The 11,901-nt window shown below is 42.3% G+C and overlaps 1 non-coding gene across 1 annotated transcript; it reads left to right on the top strand.

Annotated features, from left to right (window-relative positions):
- The first annotated feature begins 8,798 nt into the window (after positions 1-8,798).
- Positions 8,799-8,872, top strand: TRNAN-AUU (transfer RNA asparagine (anticodon AUU)). The gene has a single exon. It is a non-coding gene; the product is annotated as a tRNA-Asn (tRNA).
- Positions 8,873-11,901: the final 3,029 nt, after the last annotated feature.

Here is an 11,901-nt window from a genome sequence, read left to right as displayed (position 1 = left end):
TCCCCTCTCCCTCAAATTATTTTCCCCCCCTTCTCATTCTTCTTCGTTTCCTCCTATAAGATGGACTTGCCCCAAGAGACTGTGATCCGGATTTTCCTGTTGACCATGATGTTGACCAGAGCAGTCTGTTCCGGCGAGAGTACCATGGAGGTCGAGAGAGGTTCTGGAATGGGTTCTGATGACAGAGATGGAGGCGTAGTTTTCCGAGAACAACATAATCAAAAAGCAAAGGCGAGTATCAGAAAACGATCCGATAGCATTGACAATAGAAGGAATTGTGAAGGATTGTTAGCTGAAGAAAACTGTATCTGTAGGCTCTGTGACAACGTAGTCGAGGATGGGTGCATTAAGAAATGCCAATCCAGTTTTAATATCCACATGGACCGGCATCCCTTGAGTGACTATCACTCCTTAGTGGGTAGCGTGTTAAATCAAACAGATTGTTGGGTATGCTCTCAAGTACCTCAAGGTCATAGCAAATCAGGACTAGTACCATTTCCTTTAACGATAGGGGAGGTACTTGAGCTAAGTGGTGGGAGACCGGTGGACAGGAGGTTTAATATCTCCAGTCCTCCTAGTTTGAAGCTCCACCAATATCATGTGGATAGATCCCTCATATGTTTTAACATTTCCAATCCCCGAAAGCCGGGAAATTGGGAAGTGTCATGGAGTAACCAAACCATGACCTTTTCATATAGAGCAGATAGAATGCCGACAGATACAGAGCTTATACGCCACATAGCCAGTAGAGGAAAATCTTTCCGGTATAGGTATACCCTAGGAAGTAGGATTACGAGAGTTGGAGAGGTATCACCAGGATACTGTGCACATATCGTACAAGCTGATACGTGTACTAGACAGATGGGAGAATTAGGGTTAGGAGATTTCACATGGAAAATGTGTAATATGGTTATGTCCTACTCCGTCCCATATGTTCTCCCCGATGATGCATATTTCATATGCGGGAGGAAGGCGTATAAGTGGCTTGCCCCAAACTCTGAAGGATTGTGTTATATTGGAAAAGTATTGCCTGAGGTAATGACTGTATCACATGCCAAAATGAAAGACATACACCGTGTTGCCCAAACTCCTTATACTCACACCCATTACGAGCACGTAGTTAAACGGCACCTGATAGAAAGAACAGAGCACCCGGCCTCTGACATGATCCATGAATCCACCGGGATTCAGTTTCTACTTGCGTTAGACCTCACTCGCACCGCCAGAGGAGTGTTGAATTATAAATACATATCTGCGCTCGCAAATTTGTTAGACAATATCACAGAAATGTATGATGACACGTTTAGGTATACTGGAAGAGAACTTCAAGCTTATAAAACAGAACTAGTTCAGCATAGAATGATTCTCAATTATCTCACAGCAGTAACAGGTGGATATTGTGTCACACTGGCAACGCAGTACGGCGTGAAATGCTGCACATATATAACGAATAGTACCGAGGACCCGGTCGAGGTCATAGACCAAAAGATGGACGATATTCTCCAATTGAAGTGGGAATTTCGCAGGAGACACAATCTCACCCTTGCTGCTGTGAGTAATGAGCTGACTAGTTGGGTGTCATGGTTGAACCCGCAAAATTGGTTCTCCGGTTTAGGAGAATGGGCTCAAGGAGTTATAATGGATGTAGGGAAGTTTCTCCTATGTATCTTAGGTGTTATCATAACGATTGGCTTGATATTTAGATGCGGTCAGGCTTTAACGAAGTGCAAACGAAGTACCAGGGTGATGAGTTTAAGGAGTGAGGAAATTGTAATGCGATTTCTACGGTCCGTTTCTTTCACCTGTTTTTCCGTTTTCCTCTGAGGTAAAAAGACCCACTTGGACGAGGAATTTGATGAGCCGATATACAGACAACAGATGGATTAAAGAAGAAGTTTTGACAACCTTATACACAGATTTTTGATGAACTATGCCATAGATCCCCAGTTTCCCTAGAAATTTTAAAATTACTCTAGCCCAACACTTTTGTAAATCTATGGACATTGACAAAGCTTTTTGCTCGCACCTTATGGGCAAAAGCACAAAGAAGACTGCATTCAACAGACACCAAACAAGACCTCAATCGACGAATGTTCATTAACCTGACATAGAATACCACTGCATTTACCGTAACTATGTATTTTCTTCATCTCTACAACCTTCAGGTAATTACACACATAGTATAGGGAATACAGGCACAGATATCAGCAATCACATATTCCCCCATTCATGTATCATCAACTAAAATGTGCTCCCCATTTTTGTTACAACCAAAATCCGAAAAAAGCTCGGTAAAGTTTGACAGCCCATCCACAGACCCGTACCACGGGATAAGAAGGAATTCAAATGTATACTTCGCAATACCTCAAAGCTTGATTTAAAACACGTACGGCACGATGATACATGACCCCCCAAACATGGATTCATACACACATGCTTCTGCTATCTCACTAGGTCATACCCTTTTCCTACCTTCTCCTCTCCTCCCCTACCCAACCATGTAAATGTATTAACCCCTGACATATATTTTTCTCTTTTTGAAATGTTTTAGGAAGTGGCAGTTATTGTTGACTGCCAAAGGGTGGACTGTCAAAGTCAGAAAAATATCACGATGCACACTGCCATATTTGCACCTCATATGTGTCCCTGCTGCGCATGCGTGCGCTCTACCGTGCGTGCGCATACTCGCTGTTGCGGGCACCCGCAGGCGCACGGTATGCACATTTACGGTAGAGATTGTGTGCGTCTAGCGGGCGACTCTTTCGTTACATATTTTCACCATATAATGCATTTTGTAGATTATGGTCCCTTTGATAGATTCTGAAAGTTTAGTTAATGTAGTATGTTCCTGGACAGAGAGATCCCTCATTGTTTGATACGAAGGGTCAGACAGGAGTAATACAGTGGTGTTTAGTATCCATCGGAAGAGTATTTAATTAGCAATATTCCGGTGTTGGTTTGAAGCGGATCAATCGCTCGTGCGAATAGTTATGGACATAAGAAGTTTATGAACATTTACTGTATTTGCACTTACTTATCCATGCGGCGGGAAACCCAGTTTCCCTCCCACCTGAGCTGTTGGAAATAGTCACAGCCCACCTGTATGAATCAACCTATGACCTTTTGTTATAATGCGAAGACGAATTCCTGTGTCCAATGAACAATGAGATTGTAGGGACCATTGAATTGTATTGTGTGTGGGGCATAAATAGACAGGCCGATCACATCCAGCACTCACTCTTCATCGGTTATCATTGCTGAAAATCGGGAGCTGGATGTCCAGAGGCGCATGCGATCGTTTCCTTTGTGCGTAAGTTTTCTCCGTAATCATATTGTCTTTTCTTGTTATTATGGGCCATATCTTTCTCTCTCTCTCTTCTCTTTCTCTCATTTTCTCTTAAACGTACTTGTATTGTATTTACTGTGTAGTTACCTGGTTAGTTAGTCTATGTTATATTGTAGTGTATGACTTGTATTGTATTAATTCTTTTGCAAGTATAACATTCATAATATATATATTAGGCGTTGGACCCTAAGCACGGTATTTGTGTATTTCTTATAGTGTTAAGTATTCTCAGAGCGTCGGTGACGCTCGAACAGCTTTTGAGTTAATAAGGTTATACAGTGTTGCATTTACACCCTATCTCTACACTAAGGTTTTACAGCAAATTACATTGTTTGTGGTTTAGACATAAAGGTTTAACATTGTGAGCGTCGGCGCCGCTCGTGATCTCCTCGTGGTCTCGAGCGTCCGCTACGCTGATAGCGTAGCATTACGGTAGTCGCTCACCTATAAGTGTGCCCGATACCAACAGCGTATTCTCGTGAGCGTCTGTATCGCTCGAGCAGCCCGCTCCCGATACAGCGTCCGTTACGCTATAGCGAACCATTACGTTAGTCAGCAGCCAATAGCGTGCCTGCCTGTGATCTCTTGGCCGTGAGCGAACGTGACGCTTGAGCGTCTCGACCACGGCTAAGCGATTGTTACGCAACGAGCGTACCCTTACGGTACTCCATACGCAAATAGCGTACAGTGTTCTTAGACCTCACAAAGGGTTTTAAATAAGATAAATATTTAGCTTTATCAAAGCGCACTGTCAGCAGTGTTCATTCCGGGAGTGGACAACTGGGATGCAGACTTCCTCAGCAGACACGACCTACATCCAGGAGAGTGGGGACTCCATCAGGAAGTCTTCGCACAGATTGCAAGTCGGTGGGGACTGTTCCAGATAGACATGATGGCGTCCCGCCTCAACAAAAAGCTACAGAGGTATTGCAACAGGTCAAGAGACCCTCGGGCAGTAGCTGTAGACGCCCTAGTGACACCGTGGGTGTTCCGGTCGGTCTATGTATTTCCTCCTCTACCTCTCATACCCAAGGTGTTGATAATAGTAAGAAAAAGAGGAGTAAGAACAATTCTCATTGTTCCAGATTGGCCGCGAAGGACCTGGTATCCAGATCTGCAGGAAATGCTCACAGAAGATCCGTGGCCACTTCCTCTAAGACAGGACCTGTTGCAACAGGGGCCCTGTCTGTTCCAAGACTTACCGCGGCTGCGTTTGACGGCATGGCGGTTGAACGCCGGATCCTAGCGGAAAAGGGTATTCCAGATGAGGTCATTCCTACGCTAATAAAGGCTAGGAAGGACGTGACATCTAAACATTATCACTGTATATGGCGAAAATATGTTTCTTTGTGTGAGGCCAGGAATGCTCATACGTAAGAATTCCACCTGGGCCACTTCCTTCACTTCCTACAAACTGGAGTGAATTTGGGCCTAAAATTAGGCTCTATTAAGGTTCAGATTTTGGCCTTATCCATTTTCTTTCAAAAGGAATTGGCCTCTCTTCCTGAAGTAAGTACAAACTTTTGTGAAGGGAGTACTGCATATTCAGCCTCCTTTTGTACCTCCGGTGGTCCCTTGGGACCTTAACGTGGTGTTAAGGTTATGGTTTGAACCACTTAAAATGGTGGAGTTTAAATATCTCACTTGGAAGGTGGTCATGTTATTAGCCTTGGCTTCCGCTAGGCGAGTGTCGGAATTAGCAGCTTTATCACATAAAATCCCCTATCTGGTTTTCCATATGGATAGAGCGGAATTGCAGACCCGTCCTCAATTCCTGCTAAAAGTGGACTCATCCTTTCATATGAACCAACCTATTGTGGTGCCTGTGGCTACGCGTGACTTGGAGGATTCCGAGTCCCTTGATGTGGTCAGGGCTTTGAAAATTTACGTGGCCAGAACGGCTAGAGTCAGAAAAACAGAAGCACTGTTTGTCCTGTATGCAGCCAACAAGATTGGCACCCCTGCTTCAAATCAGACTATTGCTCTCTGGATCTGTAACACGATTCAGCAGGCGCATTCTATGGCGGGATTGCCGTTGCCTAATTCAGTCAAGGCCCATTCCACTAGTAAGGTGGGCTCTTCTTGGGCAGCTGCCCGGGGGTCTCGGCACTACAGCTGTGCCGAGCTGCTACTTGGTCGGGTTCAAACACCTTTGCAAAGTTCTATAAGTTTGATACCCTGGCTGAGGAGGACCTCCTGTTTGCTCAATCGGTGCTGCAGAGTCATCCGCAGGAGCCCGTTTGGGAGCTTTGGTATAATCCCCATGGTCCTTACGGAGTCCCCAGCATCTTTTAGGACGTAAGAGAAAATAAGATTTTAAACCTACCGGTAAATCTTTTTCTCGTAGTCCGTAGAGGATGCTGGGTGCCCGTCCCAAGTGCGGACTACTTCTGCAAGACTTGTATATAGTTATTGCTTACATAAGGGTTATATGTTAGTTTTCATCGGTCTTGGACTGATGCTATGTTGTTTTCATACTGTTAACTGGGTAGTATATCACAAGTTATACGGTGTGATTGGTGTGGCTGGTATGAATCTTGACCTTGGATTAACAAAAATCCTTTCCTCGTACTGTCCGTCTCCTCTGGGCACAGTTTCTCTAACTGAGGTATGGAGGAGGGGCATAGAGGGAGGAGCCAGTGCACACCCAGATCTAAAGTCTTTCTTAAAGTGCCCATGTCTGCTGCGGAGCCCGTCTATCCCCCATGGTCCTTACGGAGTCCCCATCATCCTCTACGGACTACGAGAAAAAAATTTTACCGGTAGGTTTAAAATGTTATTTTTTTCTCTGCAACCCACTGCTAAATTGTGCTTCCTAGCTGTTTTTTATAAAATCACTTAATTAAATCTAACTCTGATTACGTCAGAGAAGGCCAGGTACCCTACACCATAAGAGGGGGTTTGACATTTTGACTTGTCTACTTAAAGATCACCAAAATCTGATCACAAGGTCAATTACATCCCTGGGTGGGATTGAACCACCAACCTTTTGGTTAATAGCCCATGTAAGTGAAAGAGATCCTGAAGCACTCACTCATCATGGGAAAGTACCAATGTGTTTCTTACAAAAATTCTCCAGATTATTGACTTTTTAAAGTTTTTCTAGGAAACGTTCTAGATAAATGCTTATTAGCCTTTGTCAGTATCTACTTTTGCAAGGTGTCTATGTGGCGCAATCGGTTAGCATGTTTGGCTATTAACCAAAAGGTTGTTGGTTCAATCCCACCCAGGGATGTAAATAACCTTGTAATCAGATTTTGGTGATCTTTAAATAGACAAGTCAAAATTTCAAACCCCCTCTTATGGTGTAGGGTACCTGGCCTTCTCTGATGTAATCAGAGTTAGATTTGATTAAGTGATTTTATAAAAAAACAGCTAGGAAGCACAATTTAGCAGTGGGTTGCAGAGAAAAAAAATTATGCTGGCAGAAAAGTCCAATTTAGTGACGAAACAGCTCTTCATTTTCTGATTTTATGTTTATGCTAACAAATTTGCTCTCTGAAAAGTGTCCACAAAGCCAAGTCTCTGATTAACACCTTTGTAGGGATGGTTTTTCACCTATTACTGAATTAAACTTGCTTCATTGGAAAGGCAGCAAGATGCATCCTCATTTCAATGTCTACTGAAATAATACAGGTTGACACCAGGAAACATAAACGTCACTGCATCCTTGCTGCTTCCTCATGGGGAAGTCTGTTTAATGTGAAAACAAGGTGATATCTAATCAGCACACAGGTAAGGAATTAAGAAAATCTTTCTTTATGGGTGAAGATGTTTCTCACAAAATTGTTGCACCAAAGCATCATTGAAATTCAAGCTGGAAAGATGATTTTAATATATCACTTGTACATTTTGTACTGCTCTTCTGGTGACAATGTAGTTTGTTTTTGTCAATTACCATTTTAATAATAGGGTAAAGAAAATTAAGTGGATTTTTGAAAGAAAACAATACTGTCAATATACTATTAAAACAAATTAAAATGGTAAAAGTTATTGTACTTTAAGTAAAAATAAAAGAGCCAAAATATCAATCCCAGTTTTGGATTACTTTAATTAACAAAAAACAATGCATATAGCAGAGGATAGTTTCAATCTGCCTACCTCTGGGTTATGGGCCCAGCATGCTTCCGTTGCAGTACTCTGCTGCTCATGTAAGTGCAAGAGATCCTGAAGCACTCACTCATCATGGGAAAGTACCAATGTGTTTCTTACAAAAACTCTCCAGATTATTGACTTTTTAAAGTTTTTCTAGGAAACGTTCTAGATGAATGCTTATTAGCCTTTGTCAGTATATACTTTTACGAGGTGTCTCTGTGGTGCAATCGGTTAGCATGTTTGGCTATTAACCAAAAGGTTGGTGGTTCAATCCCACCCATGGATGTAATTGACCTTGTGATTAGATTTTGGTAATCTTTAAGTAGACAAGTCAAAATGTCAAACTCCCTCTTATGGTGTAGGGTACCTGGCCTTCTCTGATGTAATCAGAGTTAGATTTGATTAAGTGATTTTATAAAAAACAGCTAGGAAGCACAATTTAGCAGTGGGTTGCAGAGAAAAAAAACTATGCTGGCAGAAAAGTCCAATTGAGTGATTAAACAGCTCTTCATTTTCTGATTTTATGTTTATGCTAACAAATTTGCTCTCTGAAAAGTGTCCACAAAGTAAAGTCTCTGATTAACACCTTTGTAGGAATGGTTTTTCACCTATTACTGAATTAAACTTGCTTCATTGGAAAGGCAGCAAGATGCATCCTCATTTCAATGTCTACTGAAATAATACAGGTTGACACCAGGAAACATAAACGTCACTGCATCCTTGCTGCTTCCTCATGGGGAAGTCTGTTTAATGTGAAAACAAGGTGATATCTAATCAGCACACAGGTAAGGAATTAAGAAAATCTTTCTTTATGGGTGAAGATGTTTCTCACAAAATTGTTGCACCAAAGCATCATTGAAATTCAAGCTGGAATGATGATTTTAATATATCACTTGTACATTTTATACTGCTCTTCTGGTGACAATGTAGTTTGTTTTTGTCAATTACCATTTTAATAATAGGGTAAAGAAAATTAAGTGGATTTTTGAAAGAAAACAATACTGTCAATTTACTATTAAAACAAATTAAAATGGTAAAAGTTATTGTACTTTAAGTAAAAATAAAAGAGCCAAAATATCAATCCCAGTTTTGGATTACTTTAATTAACAAAAAACAATGCATATAGCAGAAGATAGTTTCAATCTGCCTACATCTAGGTTATGGGCCCAGCATGCTTCCGTTGCAGTACTCTGCTGCTCATGTAAGTGCAAGAGATCCTGAAGCACTCACTCATCATGGGAAAGTAGCAATGTGTTTCTTACAAAAACTCTCCAGATTATTGACTTTTTAAAGTTTTTCTAGGAAACGTTCTAGATGAATGCTTATTAGCCTTTGTCAGAATGGACTTTTACGAGGTGTCTCTGTGGTGCAATCGGTTAGCATGTTTGGCTATTAACCAAAAGGTTGGTGGTTCAATCCCACCCAGGGATGTAATTGACCTTGTGATCAGATTTTGGTGATCTTTAAGTAGACAAGTCAAAATTTCAAACCCCCTCTTATGGTGTAGGGTACCTGGCCTTCTCTGATGTAATCAGAGTTAGATTTGATTAAGTGATTTTATAAAAAACAGCTAGGAAGCACAATTTAGCAGTGGGTTGCAGAGAAAAAAAAATTATGCTGGCAGAAAAGTCCAATTGAGTGATTAAACAGCTCTTCATTTTCTGACTTTATTTTTATGCTAACAAATTTGCTCTCTGAAAAGTGTCCACAAAGCCAAGTCTCTGATTAACACCTTTGTAGGAATGTTTTTTCACCTATTACTGAATTAAACTTGCTACATTGGAAAGGCAGCAAGATGCATCCTCATTTCAATGTCTACTGAAATAATACAGGTTGACACCAGGAAACATAAACGTTACTGCATCCTTGCTGCTTTCTCATGTGGAAGTCTGTTTAATGTGAAAACAAGGTAATATCTAATCAGCACACAGATAAGGAATTAAGAAAATCTTTCTTTATGGGTGAAGATGTTTCTCACAAAATTGTTGTCCCAATGCATCATTGAAATTCAAGATGGAAGATGATTTTAATATATCACTTGTACATTTTGCATTGCTCTTCTGGTGACAATGTAGTTTGTTTTTGTCAATTACCATTTCAGTAATAGGGTAAAGAAAATTAAGTGGATTTTTTAAAGAAAACAATGCTGTCAATATACTATTAAAACAAATTAAAATGATAAAAGTTATTGTACTTTAAGTAAAAATAAAAGAGCCAAAATATCAATCCCAGTTTTTGATTACTTTAATTATAAAAAAAAATGCACATAGCAGAGGATAGTTTCGATTAATCGACCTCTGGGTTATGCGCCCAGCATCCTTCCATTGCACTACTCTGCTGCTCATGGAAGTCCGAGAGATCCTGAAGACTAAATTGATTAAAGGCCTAAAAGTACTGGACTATAAGGAAAGACTTACTAGGCTGAATATGTATACACTAGAAAAGAGGTGCCTAAGAGGAGATATTATTAATATCTTCAAATATGTAAAGATACATAACAAAGAGTTATCAGAGGAATTATTTATTAAAAGAACACGTGGTCACTCGCTGCGACTGGAGGAAAGTTCAGAACGCAATGGAGGAAAGGTTTCTTCACTGTTAGGGCAATCAGGATGTGGAATTCCCTGCCAGGGAAGGTGGTAATGGCGGACTCTGTAATTGGATTTAAAAAAGGAATGGATACATTTCTGAATGAAAAAGCTATCCAAGGTTATAATACTTAAAATATCAACATGGTTAATCCGGGGGTAACATGAGTTATAGTAGCTAACTAGTCATAAAACATTATTCAGCAAGTATGTAGAATCATCACAACTTAAAACAGGTTGAACACGATGGGCAATTTGCCTCTATTCAACCTCAAAAACTATGTTACTATATGTTACTATATTACTGTAGTATACAGAACACCACAATGCAATGAGCAGTGATAGTGAGCACTGATGAGGATACTAGAACTGACACTGAGCAGCAAGATGCAGCACTGGACTATTAGTAATGTACTGTAGTATGCTGAGCACCACAATGCAGCACAAGACAATGAGCAGTGATACTGAGCACTGATGAGGATACTACTGAGAACTGACACTGAGCAGGAGAGACACACTACTAGTATTACTGAGCAGCAATAAGTAACCACTGATACTGAGCACTGATATTGAGATTTCCACTGAGAGAACATAGCCACGTCCTCTCCGCTCTCTCTTCAATGCACGAGTAAAAATGGCGGCAACGCGCAGCTCTATATATAATATCCGAATCTCGCGAGAATCCGACAGCGGGATGATGACATTTTCCCTTGTTCAGGTTTTCCGAGTCAGGCGGGAACAACCGAGCCTGCCTCAGACCAGTGTAAACCACGTGGAGTTCGTGGGGAATTCGGTTCTCGGAGAACCGAACCCGCTCCTCTCTACCTTATACCCATCAATTTTTTTTATTTTCAATCTAAGCCCCTGCAGTTTTCTGTAAGCATCTGCTTCGCTATGATGATCAACAAGTCACAAGGGCAAACACTCAGGGCTTGAGGCGTAGATCTTAGGACCAGCTGCTACAAGCATGGCAGAGGTGTCACTATCACTGGTGACACCCAGAGAGGTGGCGAGGGAGATTGTAATGCAGTGCGCGCAGATAAGCAGCGCAATGGTAAAAAGGAGGCATGGTTTCATAGGTAGGGGCGTGGCCTGGTGGCCTGAATCTACATTTTGTTGCTCCGGGTGTCCCGGGGGTTGGGTGCTGCACCCGGGGACTAGTGTGTAAGCGGTGCTGGCTCCTGCACAGTGACAGGGCATGGCCACCCAGTATGACACCTCCCTTCTTGACCATGCTGTAATTGCAGTCGCACTGCAGTTCAGCGTGATCATAAACAATGGTGTAGCCTCCTGCTGGTGCAGACTGTATGTGCGCGCAGGAAGCCGCCACCATTTTTGTGATCACAGCGGCTGAATGTGATGTCATACAGCCGCTGTGACCACGCCCCCTGTGTCTCCTCCATTGCAGACCCCATTTTGAAGCCTTGCCCCCGCACTGCTCCATCCCTGACTTGGAAATGGAGTGTTGCTGACCCCACTCTCCCCCCCTGCCCCGATTGACAGGCAGAGGCGATCGCATGCAGGCACATGCGTATGCTCTTAGCAATTTTTGCAGTTGGATCGCTTATTGTGATTGCAATCCAACCTGAATCAGGCCCTATTACCTATCACAATGCGCTGCGGGCAGTACAAAATTGGGTTAATATAGGAGAAAAACCCCCAGACCTGTGCTCCTTAACTGTACCTGGTGGCTAGTGGAGCGGCTGCCCAGTAATCAGTGTCCACCCCAGTGCGCACACGGCCCACCCCCTACTGCCACGCTCCCCTTAATCAGCGGCCTCGTGATCCGGAAGGGCGGTGTGTGTGTGTGACTGACCTTAGGAAGAAACCGGAGCCTCCGCTGCAGTGACCCAGCAACCAGGGCACGGGAGT

This window comes from Pseudophryne corroboree, unplaced genomic scaffold (genome assembly GCF_028390025.1).
Source record: "Pseudophryne corroboree isolate aPseCor3 unplaced genomic scaffold, aPseCor3.hap2 scaffold_142, whole genome shotgun sequence".
Classification (NCBI taxonomy): domain Eukaryota; kingdom Metazoa; phylum Chordata; class Amphibia; order Anura; family Myobatrachidae; genus Pseudophryne; species Pseudophryne corroboree.
This window is presented reverse-complemented; position numbering and strand designations above follow the sequence as displayed.